This window comes from Phoenix dactylifera, chromosome 2 (assembly GCF_051530095.1).
Source record: "Phoenix dactylifera cultivar Ajwa chromosome 2, Ajwa_hap1_PhDact_Kaust_v1.1, whole genome shotgun sequence".
NCBI lineage: Eukaryota > Viridiplantae > Streptophyta > Magnoliopsida > Arecales > Arecaceae > Phoenix > Phoenix dactylifera.
Genome location: NC_143191.1, coordinates 55952642 through 55973618, shown reverse-complemented (window position 1 = coordinate 55973618; position 20977 = coordinate 55952642). Strand labels below are relative to the sequence as shown.

Below are 20977 nucleotides of genomic sequence, written 5' to 3'. Positions count from 1 at the left end.
AGTGTACATGGGCGAGATCGGCATGACAATGGACAGGGATCCCGCAGGAGGCCTGGAGTGGGAGGCTTCAGTTTCTACAGGTGATACGGCAGTGGTTGGCCCGCCCTTGGACATGTCAGGAGGCCATCAGAGCGACTTACACAGCACATCAGATCTACCTGGCAAGGAACATCCGCACCTTCGGCGAGCGCAGGGTGTCACCGAGGTTTGTTGCAGGCCTTACGGAGTTCGCTCGAGTACATGCGTTGGAGATCAGGCCCACCCTCTCTTCAGATGGACCTTTAACAGCTCAGGACACCTGGGGTTCCTTCTCTGTTCAGGCAGCTCCTCAGATGGTGTTCTTCACCTGGGATCTCCCACCCCCGAGTTTTCTCAAGGTCAACTTCGACGGGTCAGTACTGGATGGAGGAGCGCGGGATGGTGCGGGCTTTGTGATATGGGACCCGCACTCCAGGATGGTGGTAGCGGGTGGCTGCCAGTTGTTTGGCACGTTGGTTCTAGGGGCAGAGTTGCGAGCTGCCTGGGCGGGTCTTCGACATGCGCGGCAGGTGTTGCAGGCCAGCTCGATCGTCCTGGAGGGCGATTCGGCCACGGTTATCGGGTGGATCCAGGAGGGGCTGAGGGGTGAGAGCATAGACCACCCCCTGATCTGGGATATAGGGATGATGAGGAGGGACGGGGTGGCCGTCCAGGCCAAACATGTATTTAGAAAAGCCAATGGGGCGGCCAACTGGGTGGCTGCCTATGCGACTCACCATTCAGGGTATACCTTCTGGGCGAAGGAGGAGGAGCTGCCACTGGCACTCCGCAAGTTAGTGTTTTTTGATTTTATTGGGTGTATTTGTACACGTATTGTATGATGAATCCGTTTTCAGAAAAAAAAAAAAAGAGAGAGTGAATATTAATTAAAAAAAGGGGGTAATACAGTAATTGGCTTATGATATAAGAGGGAGTAATCCTATTCTACCACTCTCCATGGGCAGACCTGACTCCTGGAGGATATCCTTTCACATGTCACAGCAAGAGAATAGGTTAACTGGTCAGACCAGACAGACTGTTTGGCAGCACAAAAGAGGGAATAGGAGGTTATCGCCCCGCTTGTTCTCGATCAAGACATAGCCAGAGTGACAAGTAGGGTACTAACATCTCATGTTTGGAATAAGGTTCACCTGAAGGGCTGATTTAGTAAATTTCTTTCAATGAAAAAATGATTTGGTTGCTATTGCTGATGGATTGCATCCAACTAAAGTATCATAAAGTTGCTTTAATTTTTCTTTTCAACCTAAGTATCGTATCAAAGATTATAAGACCTCCCCTACTTGGCACATACTTATAGCCTTAATTTGTAAAAAAAAAATTAGTGTGACTGTGAGAGAGAGGGGGAAGAGAAGATGACTGGTGATGGTGACATGGATGATGGGGAGTCTGAACTACCGCGAGGCGAAGAGGAAGCTCTGGCCTTGGAAGTGGTGATGGTGAAGGCATAGAGGGCAACGGCGTCGAGATGGTAGGTGATAAGAATTTCACCAATGGAGAGAGAGATGAGGTCCGTAATGACGACATTGAAGATTAGGCAGCGATGGAGAGAGCTTCGATTCAGAGTACGTTGTTGGACACATGGTAGAGTTGGAGAAGAGAGGCAGAGAGTAGAAAACAAAAAGAATTTTCTGCATGGATATACTTCTAAATATCGAATTTTATATGAATACCCTTTTAAAATTGATATTTGCATATATACCCTCGTAAAACTCTATTATTGTACAAATACCCTTAATATAACAGTTATTCGAACGATGTTAAAAAAAATCATATTTATATTAATTAAATAAAATAAAAATTTGAAATGACGTTATTATCCTTACTCTCCCGCCCTCCTCTCCGGTGCCTTACTCTTCCCTCCCCACCGGTGCCCGGCTTCCCCCCCGCTCCCCCGCGTATCGGGATCCCAATCGCAGGTGCTCCACACAGCTGTTCTTGTGCCAGAAGAAGAAGAAGATGGAGAAGAAGAGAGAGAGAGAGAGAGAGAGAGAGAGAGAGAGAGAGAGAGGACTGCTGGTTTGAGTTGGAAAGAAGGTGGCTTGTCTAAGGACCAGAAATGATGCTAAGTAGGTGGCTTTAACGGCACTGAGTTGGCGGTAATGAAAACAGAAAAAGACAAACAAAATCAGGATAAAGGCTGCACAAAGCCACATAAAATCCGGCAAAAGCTCAGAGAAATGAGTTTGCTTTGTGATAACAAGCAAGGGAGTCTCTTTTTTTTTTTTGTGTGGGTGGTGGTACTATTGGTCGTTTTTAAGTGAATTTATGGCGGGTTTTCAAGGCAGACAAGAAGGAGATATGGGTTTCTTAGGAGCTTGTTAGCTTGCTCCCATGGCCTTGTTATTCTTTAAAGGGATGGGAAATGCCAGCTAATGAGGAGGAAAAGCCCTAAGGGGAGTAGGGTTCAAGTGTGGAAGGATAGCAACAAGCATAGGTTCACAGAATCCAAAGGAACCACGGCCCGTCAGGATTCTCTCTCGATCTACACTGTTGATACCTCTGGTGTCTCGGTAGCTGTTTTTTTTTTTTTCCCATCTGTTTTTTTGTTTTTGTTTCTTTTAACTTTTGAAGGGAGAAAGTGAGGGAACACTCAACTAAATATGGGTTATGTGCTAGTTTTCTGCAATGGAATTGGATTTTGGAAGAAGGTCTGGCTTGTAGACGGACTCGGTTAGTAGGTCATGGGTCACCTATTCTGATTGGAGATCAATTGCAAGTCTTTCAAGTCATGGGTCGCCCAGCACCTCATAATTATGATATGATTAATTAGATTTGCCTAAATTCTTATCCAAAAGTGTGGTAAAGTTTCTATTTATTTGTACATTCTTATAAAAATTTCTATTTGCACGCCTACCCATTGAAGAAAAAGGAAGGTATGGGGTGAGGTCGGTTCGGTTGGTTTAAATAGAAGGTATGGGATGGCCGCTGGGTGTCGTGAACGTGTGGTAGAACCGTCTGATATTTTTGAGTGGCCGTAACCGTTTGATTGATGCAACCTCGAGTTGATTGGGATCCAATGGAAACGAGGAATCTCGGATTGCGCGTATAAAGAAATGTAAATCTGGATAATAAAAATTATTCAACATGTATTCCAAAATTAAATCTGGATTCAAAACGGCATCATATTTTAAGAACTTGGTGTGTGTGTGTATATATAAGCTTTATACGACCATGTATCGGATGCTATGTATCCATTGAAGGGGTTGTACGCATGCTACATGATACAAGCACTAAGGATTATTGTGTTGTTAAGTATTAACCATGTAGATGTACCCAGGGGCGGCCCAATATATTTGGAGGCCTAAGGCGAATCAAATGAATGAGACCTCTTTTTTTTTTAATAATAATTTATATTAAATACTTAAAAAAATGATATGGGAATGGATAGCTATCAAGTACACTATTTCAACAAAGATACATGAATCTAATAAAGATAGATAAGAAACCTTTTCAATTCAATATAATTCTTAAATGAAAGCACATAAAAGTAATTTCTCTAAAAAAGGAGCCATGAAACTGATTCAATAACTGAGATAATGCTTGGCAATACTGTTTACCATGTCAAGCAAGGGCCGAATAGGAAAGGTCATCCCATGGCACTTCATGGTCAAGGTAAAGAAAATAATTTGCTCAGAAAGGAACCTCTCTATAAGAGAAAGTAGGGGCATTATGGGAAATTCACTCCATCTAATTAATAAAAGTCCCATCCCACCATCTCCCCTTCAAGTGAGTACCCAAGCAGCAGCTGCAACATCACAGCACAGCAGCCATTCAACCCCCTCCCTCCTTTTCTCTTTCTACCACCCAAGAGGGGAGAAGAAACCCAGAGGATAAAATTAAGAGAATCTCCACCCTCCAAGAAGTCCATCTCCAATCCCCCTATCTTTCTTCCCGATGGCCCAGCTGGATCAGGAGGAATGTGAGGGAAGGAAAACCAAGACCAAAACCAAAAAAGAGAAGGGATGAAAGATAAGAGTGGCTTGAGGCGTGTATCAAGCCAACCAAATCCCTCCCCTCTCTCTCTCTCTCTCCACCCAAAACAAAACTACTGTCCCCAACTTCCCAAATTGCCCCTCTGCAGGCCAGGAAACTCTCCACCTCCCTTTCATTAAGGGGGAAGACTCGTAGCCAGCTCCTGTTCCCGTTTTATATAGGGCCTTTGCTTCCTTTTGGTCACGGTCAGACACGGAAACTTTTCTCTCTCTTCCTCTCTCAATCTCTTTGCTCCCTTCGCCTCCCGGAGCCTTCCATTGGCCCGAGGCCTCAGGCGACCGCCTCGATCGCCTAAAGCTCGGGCCGGCCCTGAATGTACCAAAAAGAATTCAAAATACAACCATGAAATATTATTCTTCATACAGTTTGTAAAATTGGCCTCGTAGGAGCATGTGAATATGTTATATCACTATAAATTTTTGAAAGGATAATAAATATGTGAAGTAATTTGTATGGTTGTTATGTATCACATGCAATTAGTAATCTTACAATACAATAAAATGACACTTATTTTTTTTGAAGGGGAGACAAATATTTATTAAGGGAAAGAATGTGCAAGAAAATATGAATACCAAGAGACAAAATCAAGAAAAAGAAAAAGAAAAAGACTGAGCTCTCATTGACAAACTATAGTTCGGATAATATTCCACAACTTAGCAATGCTGGGCAACTGTTTTTGAGGGCAAAGCATGGACTATTCATTGTATGGTTTGAGTCCTATCTCGAACACTTCGGTTTCCAGCAGTTCTGGCTATTAAAAATATGAAAGTTTTCTTTCTAACAAGCCCATAAGATAGCCGCTTGAGTAATAATTTTAGATATGTATTTTTTTTCCTTTGTTTATCTGTAGACAAAAGCCTTGAACGTGCTTTAAAGTACCATCGATAGTGGTTTTCCTGACGTATTTTCAGTTGTCAACTGTCCAGATAAACACTGAGGTGGTAGCCCAGTGGGAGCGTGACCTTACTTCTAACCAAGTGGTTTCGAGTTCGAAACGCACGGGTGTCAATTAAATTGTGGAGACCGGATGCTCTCTACTCGGACACGAGGTCTAGAAGGACGTATCGCTCTGCTGGTAGCCTCGGTGGTGCCAGGTGTGACGTACTCATACGTAGTATTCGTGTCGGAGCTCAAAAGGATAACCGAGCCAGGCCCACAGGTGGGGAGGGTATGAGTAAAACTGGCCGGGGTGCCCAACACACGGTCATTTCTGCCCGCATCGAATATTCTCCTGGTAGGGTGGGGGCCCAGTGGGAGCTGCTATGCGGGGGTGGGCTTGTCCTTTCCTCCCTCGTTCCCCTTTTTCCTAGCATAAAAAAAAAAAAAACTGTCCAGATAAAAGCCTTGAACTGCATTCCTAAGGTAACAACTTATAGATAGTGGTTTTCATATATGTATACACATACGTGCACCCAGAGAGAGAGAGGGAGAGGGAGAGTTCAAGCCGTCAATCAGATGATATTTGATGTTAAAAAATGAGAGAGCATGTTATCCTAAGCAGGCATTGAATTAGAGGGTGTTGATGTTTGCTAATTTCAAGCCATCAAGAAAGACGGTGCTGCTCGGAATTTATAGGTGCCAGAAACCTGATCCGGTGCAAGTATCAGTGAGAGGAATGCGAAGGTTGCACATCAGCTGTGTATTTTCTTATGTTAGACTTCTACTCGAGAATTTGGGAGGAAACTTCCAGATGATGTCCAATCAGGATTCAAATTTAGATTTTGAATACTTTTTGGATCCCGATATCAAGTAAAAAATTTATTAAAATAAAATATGCAACCCAAGATTTGAACCAATGGTTTGAATGATAACCTTCAACCATTGGGCTACAACATGTGTCCCTATTTTATATGGGTAGTTTAATACACTAATTCACATGTGTTTATGTCATTAAATAATCATTTGATATACATTGTGATATTTTATATATATTTTATATTTTAGTCATTATTTTATAAAAAATAAATTTTCTTCCCTTTGATAAAAATGAAAAACAAAATATACTTTATTTTATTTTTTATGACATTTTCAAATATTTATTATTAAAATATTTAAAATTATTAACTTCCACATATTCCTATATATATATATATATATATATATATATATATATATATATAGTTTCCTTACCAGCTCTCTAAGAATGGATAATTCATGATGATTTTTATTGATGCTATAACTACTACAGAAAAAAGAGATTTTAACGACATGTTTTTGCCGACGCTTGCGTCGGCAATGTCCCGCAGAGCGCCAAAAATAGCCGACACATTTTAAAAGCGTCGGCAATATGTAAAAGCGTCGAGTTAACCTAAAACGACGCGTACGCGTCGTTGAAAACCAAACCCGCATCCGCCCCCCCTCCTCCATCCTCAATCGACATATCAAGCCCTCCTCTGCCTCCTCCTCCCTCCTCTGCCTCCTCCTTCTTCTGCCTCCTCCTCCCTCCCCTCCGGCCTTCTTCTGTTGCAAGAAACCGGTTCTTCCTCTCCCTCCGCCCGCACCCATCCCGCCTCCTCTCTCTCTCTCTCTCTCTCTCTCTCTCTCTCTCTCTCTCTCGCCCTCTCTCGTTTCTTCTTCGCCCCGATTCTTTTCCCTTCCCCCCTCCCGTCGCCTCGATTCTTCTTCATCCTCTCCCTCCGAACCCCGCATCGCCTCCCATAAAAATGACCGACGCCGAGCCCTCCTCCCCCTCCTCCGCCGCCTCCGCCGACTTTTCATGCGCCGCCGTCTGCTCCACCTCCGCCACCGCGGCCGAGGCCAGCCCGCCGCCGTCGTCGGTGTGCTCCGCCTGTGGCGGCCCCACCGCCTCCATCTCCTCTGCCGCCGGCCGCCACTTCCTTGGCTTCGTCGCCGATCTCTCCCACTCTGTCCGCGGCCGCAAGATCTCCGACCCCGTTCCCCCCCTCCCCCAAACCGTCACCTCCCTCCTCTCCCTCCTCCAAGCCTAGAAGGGGCTAGTGCCAGAGCACCACCCCCATTTCATTGGGACCTACTGGGGTGCGGTCAGCACCAATTTCTGTGGTGAGATTGTGGAGTCAGCTGATGCATATGTCTTTGTTGGCCCAATCTTCAACGATTACAGTTTCCGTCTTGGTGAGAGACAAAGGTCTTCTGGTATCTTGGTATCAGGATCTTTAGGAGATGCCCAATTCCCGGTTCCACCGGAGCTGGTTTCTCCGCCCGATCCCCGCGTCCGGCCGACTTCTCCCTTGATTCGAATCCTATTAAGACCAGAGGAGGGGGCACTTCTTCCTTTCTGACCAAGAGAAGGAGAAGCAGAAGAAGAAGGAAGGAAGGATGGGCGAGATAGCGAAGAAGGGATGGGAACAGTACATGCGGCAGATCCAACTCCACCCTTTGCGGACCAAGGTATTTCCTTTCCCTCTGCTACCCCTTCTTTTCCGTCTACTGAGTAATGGTTGCGCTGTGATTCTTTTGCTCTGCCGACAGGCCATCACTGCCGGGGTATTGGCGGGGGTCAGCGATTCCGTGGCGCAGAAGCTCTCGGGCATTCAGAGGCTTCAATTGAGACGACTTCTTCTTAAAGTGGTATACTTTTCTGCTTTTTTTTTTCTTTTTTCATGTTAATTTGTAGGTAGTGAGCCTCAGTTTGCCAGAAGCTTGTGAGATTGAATTTGTTCTGCTTTTTTCTTTCGACTTTTAATCTTCTCTATCTCCCTCACTCTTTGAGCAGAACATGTTGAGTGGAGATACGGCGGTTATCTCAGAGACTGGTGACTCTTGGTTCAACTGCCAAAAGCTTAGATTGCCGAAGAATTGTGGGTAAGTAATCTTCTTGTAAGTTCTATGTCAAATTGTTGAATATGATTTGATCTTCTAATTCTAGAACCTTTAGCTGCCTCTTGTGCTCATACTATAACATTATGCATATATGAGTTCCAGATGCAGTATGGGTCTATTGGATGGTCAGTTGGTGCCACTCTTGGATATGCGCAAGCTGCCAAGGATAAACGTGTAATTGCTTGCATAGGAGATGGGAGCTTCCAGGTATATTTAATGCACCGAGTTAGTGTTTCCAGTTTGGTTAGGATGAGATGGGAGCTTCTGTTTTCTATGTTTACCCACCATTTAATAACTCTTCTGCATCATTGCTCAACTGTTCTTTCTTCTTCCTTTAGGTGACGGCGCAGGATATTTCCACTGATCCGTTGTGGGCACCGAAGCATTATATTTCTCATCAATAATGGTGGCTACACCATTGAAGTAGAGATCCATGATGGCCCTTACAATGTGATCAAGAACTGGAATTATACTGGATTGGTTGATGCTATTTACAATGGCGAAGGCAGATGTTGGACTTCCAAGGTGAGCATACGAAGCCAATCCTGTTCGAAGATGGCTGGAATTACTCAAGTATTTCTATAAAATCCTACGACCCTCATCGAGCAGTTTGTTTATACATCAAATTTTGCATTGAACTGCTGCAGGTGCGCACAGAGGAAGAATTGGAAGATGCCATTACGAAGGCCACTGAGGAGCAGAAAGACAGCTTGTGCTTTATTGAGGTCATGGTGCATAAAGATGATACAAGCAAGGAGCTCCTGGAGTGGGGATCAAGAGTCTCGGCAGCCAACAGTCGCCCTCCAAATCCACAATAGCCTGTTGAGTTCGCCACAAAAATCTGGTTACATGTAATCGCTGCTAGGGAAAAGAATGTCTGTGTCAGAATTCGAAAAGGCAGGGGTTCACTCGATGAGAGGGAAACTGCTTATGCCCCTTTTGTTCCTCAAGCAGTTCTTCCTTCGAGGTACTGATTTACTCACTCAGCTCTTATTAGGTCTCAAGAAGTCGTGAATAATGATTGTCAGTCATGTATGTTTGTCTTTTTTTTTTTTTTTGGTTGTGCAAAGCTATTTAACATAAATTTGATGTATTCTCATGAATTTTCACTGGTAAATAGTAGTTTTCATAGTAATTGGTGTATTTTCAATGCTGCATTTCTGCATATTACAGTATCAATACATGATACATTGCGATCTTTGTGCCCTGCTGATCATCTGATTGCTGTAGCCTGGTTATTTTTGTGCAGCTATACTGCTAGAGAGAGAGATGTTAGTGCTGATAAAACATCTGAACAGCGTGCTCTGCTTGTGGAATCTAGAAGGTGAGAAGTCTTTCTATTTTAATCCTTTGATGCATAATGATTATATAGTTGAGTCCGTTTGTGAAATTGCCATGCTTGGCACAAAAGACTGTAGTACTGATATTTAAACACTTCTAGATGCTGTGCCAGGTATTATCTTTTTGACAAGATTCTCTTTAAGTTAATTGTTCATATCAATCATTATATAATTCATTTTACTATATTTAGCTTCTAATTAGATGAAGAGTTAGGTCTCTCAACTACATTTAATATTTATTAAATGGATTTTAATTCTTTCTGCTGATCCTGAAAAGTTGGGTTAGGTCTTGTATGGCTATGAATGCTCCATCTTTTTGACCCCTGTTCCTACTCCCCTTTTCATTTCCATTATTTCTTTGTGCCACTGAGTTATATTTCTGGTTTCATAAAAATATACTAATTGGACCTGGCTAGTATCATATTTTTAATGGTAATCAAACCCATGAAATCATCAATATAGTCCATATACTACATCTTAGCTGGAATGGCCATGAGATCCGTGTTCTTGGAGTATAGTTTTTATTTCAGTTCTGTTTGTTTGCTTAGAATATGAATATATATATATATATTGTGGGAATTGGTGTTTGTTCCTGGTTAGTAATTGTCACTTCATCTATTCACCGACGTGTGGAGCCACCAGAAACAGGTTGTAGATCTGAGACTCGGAAGAGCCGTGTGGCAGCAGTTTCTTCGGAGCTTATCTGTCCTCTCACTTGCAGCCCATTCCCTTCTGTTGGCATCCCCTCCTGCACCTGCGACGATGACCCATGCCCAACACTCGAACCTGAAGGAGAAACTCAAGCACAATCCCCTTGTCACTCACAGAGCGCACCAAACGAGCTGGACAAAATGGAAGAGCAGAGATTTGATAGAGCGAGCTGCTCAGGTATCTTCTGGAATAGAAGAAGCTGCCATAGAGAACACCAATGCAATTCAGAGATAAATGCTTGGTTTGGCTTTTGCTTGTGAATTATCCAGTTCATAGAATCGCAATGAGAGAGATGACTGGCTATTGTTTTTTTAGTGGCTTGCCCCATTATACATCTTCTGTGCTTCAGCTATGTATATGTTATTTGCTTTCTCTTGGTATTTCAGTAGTCAGTTGCAGCCACCAAATCTTTCAGGTAATTTGAAGGTTAGGATTGATGGTCTTGTAGTTTGTTGTAAATTATTGTATCAGGTCCAACGCTTATATGTTGTAAGCTTTCCTTAGCGTCGGGAAATCCTTGTTTTTGCCGACGCTTTCTCTTAGCGTCGGCAAAAACTTTTGCCATTCTAGTATCGCCAACGCTTTTGCGACGCTTCTGTTTGCGTTGCGGGAACTTTAGCCGACGCTTATAAGCGTCGGTAAAGATTATAAAAAGCGCCGGGAAAGATGAGTTTTCTTGTAGTGAACTAAAGCATAATAATAATATTTGATGCAAAAATTACTAACATTTTTATTTTAAATAAGTTTTGATTTTTAATATTTTAATACAAATCTATTTACACCAGTAACTCATCGGTCTTCATGCAGATTCAATACTCACGCCTTAGATCTTTAGTTACCTGTATGTCGTGTGCGATCTGTATAATAAATTCTATTCTTGTTCTTTATTATTATATAGTCGGTATTGTTTCATCACGTATGCTAAAAGTTTGATTTATATCCAAATAATATCCAACTTATATCTATAATAGGATAGAAAAAATATGAATATAATATTCGGTTTATATCTGTATCTATTCAGAACAAACATGGATATACTTAACATCTCACTTGTATCCATATATATTTAAAAATATTTGTATCCATTTAATATCTGTATCCATATTTATTTTTTTAAAAAATATGAATACTGTTGCTGGAAATTGGACCCGAGGGTGACCACTGGCTGAGGGGGAGGAGCTCCGGCGGGTGGCGCGTCAGCGGGCTGCGTCTTCCGGGGGACCTACAAGAAGCCGGTGGCTGGGGTTTCCGGCGCCGGCCCTCCGATGCTTAAGTTAGAGGGGGGCTATTGTGGAGAAGGAGAGAGATTGCATGTAGGAGTCAAAGAGTCAGAATCCCCTTCAAGAGGAAGAAGTTTCCCTTTTATAGAAGGGATACAGGGTTACATGTGATGTGACGGGACGAATTAACGAGTTACCGTTATGATTGGGCGTGATCGTGTGAATTAATGAGTTGCCGTGGATGACTGGACGGAGTTGAATGAGTCAACTGGTTGCCGTGGATGGCCGGAGATTTTGAGTAAGCTGAGGGTCCGTGGAGATCGTGCGCATTTAATTGTCGACAGTCGCCCAGGCGGAGATCGCGAGATTAGATCTGGGAGAGGAGGAGAGGTCTGCCTCATTCTTTGACTGGGTTTTCCTTGGACTTGAGGTCGATCAAAGCCGCAAGGCTGTGCGCTCTCAGGTCGGACGCGCTGGGAGCGCTGGGGACCTTGAGGTCGGGCGCCTTGAGGGTTGCTGTTGCCGCGCCCGTCATCACGTGCCGGCGATGGATCTACGTGCTTCGGGGCAATCCATTTTTCCCCCAACAAATATATATATAAATATATTAATATCCGATCTATTTTCAGCCTTAGACCGAATACAATCGGCTCCATTAAGCCATCGGGTTTGTGATATAAATCATGTTCTTTAAAAAATATTTCACGTATTATTATGGGCCCTAGCTGAATCTTGCATCAACCCAAACGACCTGCATCCAAATGTTAACTGGGAAAACAAACGTTCAGACATTCAATAATCCCACAAAGAAGCTTAGTCAAAAAAAAAAAAAAACAAAAAAAAAATAATCTAAGTGGTGGAACTAAGGCTCAGGTTGAAAGACATTGCTGCAAAACTATCCCAGAAATATTTCATGTGAGAGCCCAGTTCATTAACCGGCCCGCATACAGCTAGACCAGTGGGCCAGGCCTATTGGCCGTTGCGGCCTCTAACTCTTCGGGGGCTATAAAAGCTTCGAACGTCCTTCCTCAGCGATAGGGTTTTCTGAACTCACGTTGATGTCGCCGGAGAGGAGCGTCGCAGTTCATCCCCGAAGCCAGGTAAGCCCCTGACCACCTCGTTTTCTTTCCTGCATTTCCTCCTCCCGATCCACATGGGAGGATAGATCAATTACAAAAAAAAAAAGAAAGAAAAGAAAAGAAAAGAAGAAGAAGAAGAAGAAGAGGAAGGGAAGGGGAAGGGGAAGGGCTTTACCTGTGGTCTTCGACGGCAGATCCATCGCGGGAAGCGGTCGCAGGCTCAGCCACAGCCGTCCTGCGGGCGCTGCTGGCCGGTCGCGGGCGTCGTCGGCTTCGGCCGATCACCTCCCAAGCGATCCGGCATGGAGGTCTTCCCCCTTTGCTTCGCGGGAAAAGAGGGGAGATCTAATGAATCGTGAAAGGAAAAGAAGAGAAGAAGAAAAAGGGAAGAAGGAGAAGGCCAACCGCCGCGGCTTTTCTTCTTCTCCCGTGCGCGTCTCCTCCGCAGGAAGAAGGAGAGGGTCGATCGCCATGGACGCCGCCGGCCATGGTTCAGCTCCTGCAGACCTCGCCCTCCTCCCTTCGTGGGAGAAGAATGGAGAAGAGAGGAAGGAGGAGTCGGGAGAAGAGAAGAGGAGGAGAAGAAAAAGAAAGAAGAAAGCAAGGGAGAAGCTTCGGGAAGAAACAGGAAGAGAAGAAAAGAAAAAGGAAAGAAAAAGAAAAAGAAGGAAAAAGGAAAGAAAAAGAAAAGAAAAGAAAAGAAAATAGAAAAAAAAAGAGAAAGGAAAGAAAAAAGAAAAGAAAAGAAAAGAAATAAAATAATAATAATAAATAAATAAAAATATAATAAAATAAAACAAAATAAATAGTAAAGTTGAGAATAGCAAATAATTGATTTTATATGATATTAATAGGTACAGTGGAGTTGCCCAACTGTACTTAGGGATTCGTGAGCGAATCAATGTAAGTAACCTTGGCACTGATCTTAAAGTTTTTTAAATTACTGTTTATATACAATTATGAAAATGTATTGATTATGATATATTTTTCTCAAAAATTACGATCAAGTATATGATTGCATGTGATTCATGAATTTGATTAAAGAGCATTCTTCATGAATATTTGATGGTGTATGAGTTATGAAATTATGATTATGTTAGACTACATAAAAAATGATATTTGAGACATGTTTATGCATTTTAAATTATATGATGCCATTTATCATTTTCCAACCTATTTATGATGATTATGATTTATGAAAGAAAAAGAATATGATTTATGAACTCTCAGATAGCTATGACCACCTCTAGAAATAGAGGCCAGTCGACACCCTGGAGCTAGCATCCAAAGAATAACAGGCCCTCTGCCAACGGGTTAAAGTTGGTAACGAATAACAGAATTAGTCGACTAAGATTAACAGGCCCTGTCACGGGATTATAGTGACCATAGCAGCACATCCGTCTGAGAGTATGTTTTATAAAGTATGGATAAATGGCAATATTTCTATATGACTTGCATTATCATGGTTATGAACTTTCATGGATGGATCATGCATTGCTTTATGACCTGATTTGTGTATATCATCTATAAAATGTTTTATTTTACTACAACTGTTGGCTTTTTAATCACTGCATTGGCATAATTGTACTTGATCCAATAAGATAGTACCTGGTTACTTACTGAGCTGTGTAGCTCATATCTTTTCATCTATTTTTTTTTCTACAGATAAATAAGACTACTAGGAGCAGGGAGCTTGGTGTTATTCAGGGTTGGGGTAACTGAAAATATTATGTAATAATTAAATTTTAGAAGCTCTGTACTGTTCCAACTTCATGAACAATGTTATGACATTAGTAAATAAAACTATTTATTTTTGGTTATGAAATTTTAAGTGGCTTCGTGTTATTGTGTGCATAAGATTGCAATAGCACGGCCGTGTCATGATCCGGATTTGGGGCGTGACATTTCACACCCTTTATTCAGATACAACACAATTTATGCTGCTGGCAGAGAGCAAAATCAGTTCAACGCAATAATATCAAGGTCATATGGGGTGTATGGGATCGAGTTTGCCACATGGCGTGACACCCCAGATAATATTGATAAAGACATCTTCTGAACTCTACATCTCATGACACACAAAATACATTTTGATATGCAATACATCGCAACTTCAGAAAGAACATCTAAAATTTATTAAAGTTGTCACAAGATTTTCAGTGCAGGAAGTGCAAAGAAAACACTATAATGAGAAGAACCATCTTACGAATTCCATGGAGCTTGGTGGGAGACCAGCAGAAGCCAATGTGTTGGGATCACTGGGCACAAGAATGAATCTTTCCGGCTTACTAATTAATAGTTATTCTCATTCAAGCATTTCACCAAACACATTACAAGCATAAATTGATAAGCACAAAGAGACAAGATTTACGTGGTTCGGCAGCAAGTGCCTACATCCACGGGGAGGAGGAGCAATCCACTATGTCAATTGTCCCAATAGGGTACAAACAAAGCTACATAAAAGTCCAAAATATGGACTGCCAAATGATCACAAGAGGATGCAACAATAAACCAATTATAAGGCAAAATAACCGATTGGACCAACCCTTCTGCAGCCACAATGATAGATCAAAAGTGTAGTATGCAAAGCAACCTTTCTACGGCTCCAATGGTAGATCAAAGGAATATCAAAAATCTTACCTTCCCTTCTTTCTTATACTGTGAACAACAAGAACAAATGGCTCACGGAAACAAGAAGCCACAGAGAGGAGTCACGGCAGAAGAAAGAGAGTCCCCAGCGAGCGGAAGAAGACGCCTTTTGAAGCCGAAACACCGAGAGAGAGAGAGAGAGAGAGAGCATGGGGCGGCGATCGGGGGTCCTTCCTTAAAACCCTAGAAAGAGTTTTGCGGCCTTATAAAAGAAACCGAGGAGCCTGGGTCCCAAAGAACCCAAAAAACCTTAAAAGGGCCCAGCTGAAAGCCACGTGAAAGAAATAACTTATTATGCCCTTTTTGCAAAAAAGTCCTTTTCAAATAGGAATTTGGAGCAAAGTTCAAAAAACTAATCAACAATCCTCCTCCTTGCGATAAATCATGTACCTAGTATCAGATATGAATTGATAAAACAAAACTTCCTCCTCACCACAAGCCCCGAAGGGCATTAACAGGTGCTCACACCAATCAAGTTCAGGAAAGTCCTGAACTTAACTGCTGTGATTGGTTTAGTGAGCATATCAGCCGGATTATGAGCAGTGTAAATTTTCTGAAGCCGGACATCACTATTCTCCACCAAGTCTCTGATGAAGTGATACCTGACATTCTACATGCTTAGTGCGTTCGTGATACATCTGGTCTCTGGCAAGATGCAAAGCACTCCGACTGTCACAATGAATATCCAAACGGTCCTGCTCGAGACCCAAATCCTGTACCAACCCTCTTAGCCAAATAGCTTCCTTTGCTGCCTCTGTCAACGCCATATACTCTGCTTCTGTAGTAGACAAAATAACTGTAGGCTGCAAAGTAGCCTTCCAACTGACTGCACAACCAGAGAGAGTAAATACATATCCGGTTAATGACCTCCTTCTATCCAAATCACTAACATAATCTGAATCAGAAAATCCTGTAACAGTGCAATTACTATGTACGGAGAATACCAATCCTAAATTAGAAGTGCTTTTCAGATATCTAAGTATCCATTTCACAGAGCCTTTCCAGGCTTATCCATGTATCTGCTTACTACGCTTACTGCCTGTGAAATATCAGGTCGAGTGCAGACGATTGCATACATGATGCTGCCTACTGCACTTGCATATGGCACTCTGGACATATATCTCTCCTCATCCTCAGTCTGGGGAAAGAGTTTGTGATGCCGAACCAAATTTAAAATGGAAGCAGAAGAAGAAGGGGAAGAGAAGGAGGAAGAAGAAGAGAAGAAGGAGAAGGGAGGAGGAGAAAGGAGAGGAAAACGTGGAGGAAGGAAATTCTTAATTCTTCATTAAACCCTAATCATAAAAATAGTTCCCTATATATAGGGCCCAAATACACAATTTGCATAAACCCCCTTACACAGAAATAAATCCTAATAAACCCACAAATAACACAAATAAACCACAAATAAGCCCTAAAATGCAAATAAGCCCATAAATAAAATAAACCACAAATAAACCCTAGAATGCAAATAAGCCCAGAAATAAAATAATAAAATAAATATGCAAATAAACGGGTCTGACTCAATCCGGGGGCTCAGGATCATCTGGATGAAGGGCTCTGATGTCCCCATCAACTCCTCCCGGATGAGAAAAACTCGACCCCGTCGAGTACAGGTCTGGCCGGCTGTCGTACTCTCCAGAAGATCGGGGTCAAGGCGCTGCAACTGTGCTCTGGAAATCCACGTCACATCAGACTTTGGTCGACCTTTCCACCGAACAAGGTAACGTTGGTAACCACCGTTCCTGGTTGAAATAACCTGCTCATCCAATATATGTTCTATTTGTTCTCTGCGTGCATGAACTTTGGAAAGTGGTGGCTCAACAGCAGGTAATTGGTCAGGGTGTCCAACATGGGCAGGTATATCAATAAAGGGGTCAGAAGGCATGAATATTATCTTTTTGTATGGGACCAAATCTTCAATATTAAATGTCGCACTAATCCCATAGTCATCAGGAAGATCCACAACATATGCATTCGAACTGATTTTCTTTAAGATTTTGAACGGTTCTGCACTACAAGTTTGCAATTTCTTAAACGTATCTGAAGAAAATCGTTCAAGCCTAATTCTTATCATGACGTAATCTTTTTCACTTAACTCTTTATAACGTCTATGTAAATCAGCAAGAAATTTATATTTTAAGTTATTAAAATGACTACAATTGCTGATTTCTTGATGCAATGAATGTGGATGTGAAGCAATTGATTGTGCAGACTCAAAGACTCTATACTGATGAGACATGAAAAACAGGTCTATGGGTTGCCTAGGTTTATAATCATGCACCACTTCAAATGGATTTATGCCTATGGACTTATGAACCGAACTATTATATGCAAACTCAACTGTCGGTAAAATTAAATCCCAAGTCCTAGCATATGCATTTGGGTTGAGCCTATGATGTGGAAGGTTGGGCAAAAATACTCCGGGAACTAGATCAATTGCGTGTTGGATATCACGCATTGGAGAAAGTGCATCCGGAAGATCATCAGGGACTACATCATTAAGCTCCTCTAGAAGGGAAACTACTATAGGGGAATGTTCAAGATTGGACTCCACATGGGTATCTTTAGTTACAAGTACCAATTCAGGTGACTGACTCTCAATATCTGTCACTATCTCTTCCACAGTAGTGATGTGAAATGACTTGGTTGTACTTAGATCAATAATCTCCCTTTGGAAATCATTTTGGACAAAATCTAATTCTATAGGTTCGTCTTCAAAGTCTTCTTCATAGTCTTCTATATTTGGTTCATAGACTTCTTCGACATATTCGACCTCTTGGCTCCTAGCTTCTGGTTCAGTACTCAGGTAGGTCCTAATGAAACATTGGGATGCTATGTGGTCGAATTGTTGACATCTTGAGCATTGGGTTTGGTGCCCAAGAACACGGGGAAGGATTACAGGTGGTGCAACCAAACCGATTTTAGGTTGGGCTGCAACAGGGATTGGCGGTGTAGGGGTCCTAGAATTTTGCATGAGCTCACGGATCTCTTGTGTGAATTCCTTGTATCCAGCCCGCATGGCAACGATCTGTTCCTTGATAGACCTCAAAATGTCGGAATTCATGGTAGTTACAGGGGTTTTAGGTTGACTGAAATAGTACTCCATATCACTACAGGTTGACATACAATGATGACACTAGGTGATGATGTGAAATGCAGTGTCACTAATGAAACCCTAATAACTATGATGTAGGACCAAATTTGATGCAGGACAACCTACTAATGCAATCTATTATGATTTCAGAAATCAGCAAGTCTTCACAATAATAACTTAAAATTTAAATGTTGCTGATTTTTACTTCGGTTATTCAGAATTAAGGATTAAGATTATTCAATTTAAGAAATTAGATTGCAATCAAGTAGTACAGTTGTTCTGATCCTAAATCAATCTGATCGAATAATGTTGAGAAACGTCCTGTTACTAGGGTGTGCTAATTTAATGTCAAGATTTAAAGGGTAATAGGACGGGTTCGGAAGTGAAAGGTTCAATGTTCTGAATTATAACAGCAATATAAGTTTTCAAAATGTGGCTATCATGCAAGAGAACTAGAACATAATTAAATGAACAAGCCCAAGAAAAGTGGAAACCTATCACCTGTCGTGAAGTAGTCGACCAAAATTGTGTGCTCGTGGGCTGGGATGACGATCGGTGCGCGGCTGCAGCTGATGGACCCTTCAATTGGCTTCAACTTAGTTCTGATCATAATAATTTGGCGGTCCGTGGGTGGGACTTCGAAGTAGTGGGCGGCTTGAAGGGCGCTGGGCCGCAAGTGGGTTGCTGTGGTGGACTAGTTGGGCCCTGCGGTGCGCGGATGTGGGCGCAGCCCATGGACTGGCGCGGGAGTGGGGGAAGGGGAACAGGTAGATGGGAACGATGGGGCTCGGGTGAAGTCCGGAGCTCGGGTGAGGTCTGGCGGTGGCGCAGACGGAGGATGGAGAAGGCGGCGCGGCTCGACGGTGGAGCTCGTTGGGGCTCGGCGGCTGTCGGCTTCGGTCGTCTGCGGTCGGCCGCGGGAAGGGAACGGTCGAAGGAGGTGGCGCACGGCGGGGAGGCCACGGAAAGAGATCGGAGCCCGGCGGCGGTGGCGGCGGCGAAGCGGAGACAGTGCGATGTGGGGGGGGGGGAAGCTCGGCGGCACGGCGGAGGCGTGCGCAGGCGGTGCGGATCGGCGGGGAGGGCGTCGCCGGGGCTCGGTGGCGGTCGGCGTCGATCGTCTGCGGTCGATCGCGGAAAGGAGGCGCCCGAAGGAGCTGTCGCACGGCGGTGGACGTGGTGGCGCAGCTCGGCGGAGACGCGATGAGGGGCAACCGATCGGGGAAGATGAACAGGTAAGGTTTTCTTTTTTTTTTTTTTTTTTTTTTGCACGCACGTGCAGTCACGTGCAAGGATTTTTAAGGCGGCACGTGCGGTCACGTGCGTCTTCTTTTTTTTTTTGTTTTTTTTTTCCTCCGGAACGGATCCGGGCTAGTGGGGCGGGCTAACGGATCCGGGCTAGTGGGGCGGGCTAACGGGTCTGAGACTTACCCGTTGCCCCAACCTTCTTCAACCTCCCGACGGATTCGGGAGGGCGTCCCGTACTTCGCGGTGGCGGCAGCGGGGCGGGCTCCGATGGCCATGGCGGAGAGCGGTGATCTCGGCTGCGACTCCGTGGTCTGCGGCGACGGGCGGCGGCCGGTGGCGCGAGGGGTCTTCTCCGGCCGACTGTGGACCGTGTGGTTGGAACCCTTGGCGGCGTTCCTCTCCCGTATCCGGCCACAGACGGTGGCGGCAGGTCGTGGCCGAAAGGGCTTTCCGTCGGACCAGGGGTGGCGGGTTTCCGTGGGGATATGGATCCTCCGACGGCGGGCTCGGGCCTTCACTGGACAGCGGCGGCGGCGAGGACGTCCGACGGTGGCTCGGCGCTGCTGGCGGTGACTAGTGGCGGCGGTGGGCGCAGGTGTGACGACGGGTGGGGTGGACCTGGCGAAGGGATTTAGGGCTTGTTCCTTGTGTGAGAACCGAGAGAGAGGAAGAATGTTGTTGGATCGGGGCTTTGGCAATAGAAGCAAAACCAATCTTGCTCTGATACCAAGTTGATGCCGAACCAAATTTAAAATGGAAGCAGAAGAAGAAGGGGAAGAGAAGGAGGAAGAAGAAGAGAAGAAGGAGAAGGGAGGAGGAGAAAGGAGAGGAAAACGTGGGGGAAGGAAATTCTTAATTCTTCATTAAACCCTAATCATGAAAATAGTTCCCTATATATAGGGCCCAAATACACAATTTGCATAAACCCCCTTACACAGAAATAAATCCTAATAAATCCACAAATAACACAAATAAACCACAAATAAGCCCTAAAATGCAAATAAGCCCAGAAATAAAATAAACCACAAATAAACCCTAGAATGCAAATAAGCTCAGAAATAAAATAATAAAATAAATATGCAAATAAACGGGTCTGACTCAATCCGGGGGCTCAGGATCATCTGGATGAAGGGCTCTGATGTCCCCATTAGTCTGACAGGTAATTTGAAATGACTGGCAAAAGGAGTAGTGACTGGCTTGACTATAGACATACTAAATCTATCCAAGACTTTTTTAATATATCCATGCTGAGTAAGAAAAAATCTACCCAACTGCCTGTCACGACTGATCTCCATCCCAAGTATCTTCTTTGCCGGTCCAAGATCCTTCATCTCAAATGTAGTATTGAGCTCATCTTTTAGATTTTGGATGACTGATATGTCCTTGGCTGCTATCATCATATCATCCACATACAACAATAAATAACAAAAGTATCTTCATTTGCCTGCTGCTGCTGTGATTTGATAGTCTGATCAATATTCATAACAATCCTAACTATCTGATCCTGACCCTGATCTCTCCGAGAAGAACTAGGCTGTAACTGCCTTAAAGGAGTGGCTATCTCATGAAATGTCACATCCCTATTGACTAGAAATCCTTGGGATCCAGGCTCTGTGCACCATAGTCTGTAGCCTTTTACCCCATATGCGTATCCAAGAAATACGCACTTCTTAGCCCTGGGGTCCAACTTTCCATCTCTTACATGTGCATAAGCTGGACACCCAAAGACTCTGAGTATTGAATAGTCTGCAGGTCTTCCTGTCCACATCTCTTCCGGAGTTTTCATGCCCAATCTGATACTGG

General features: G+C 43.6%; 1 pseudogene across 1 annotated transcript; it reads left to right on the top strand.

Moving 5' to 3' along the window:
• The first annotated feature begins 6695 nt into the window (after window positions 1-6695).
• On the top strand, window positions 6696-10236 carry LOC149768440 (pyruvate decarboxylase 2-like; annotated as a pseudogene). The gene is made up of 9 exons (XR_016399024.1): window positions 6696-6899; window positions 6981-7401; window positions 7483-7581; window positions 7727-7815; window positions 7923-8040; window positions 8172-8358; window positions 8481-8800; window positions 9083-9157; window positions 9816-10236. The product of XR_016399024.1 is annotated as a pyruvate decarboxylase 2-like (transcript).
• Window positions 10237-20977: the final 10741 nt, after the last annotated feature.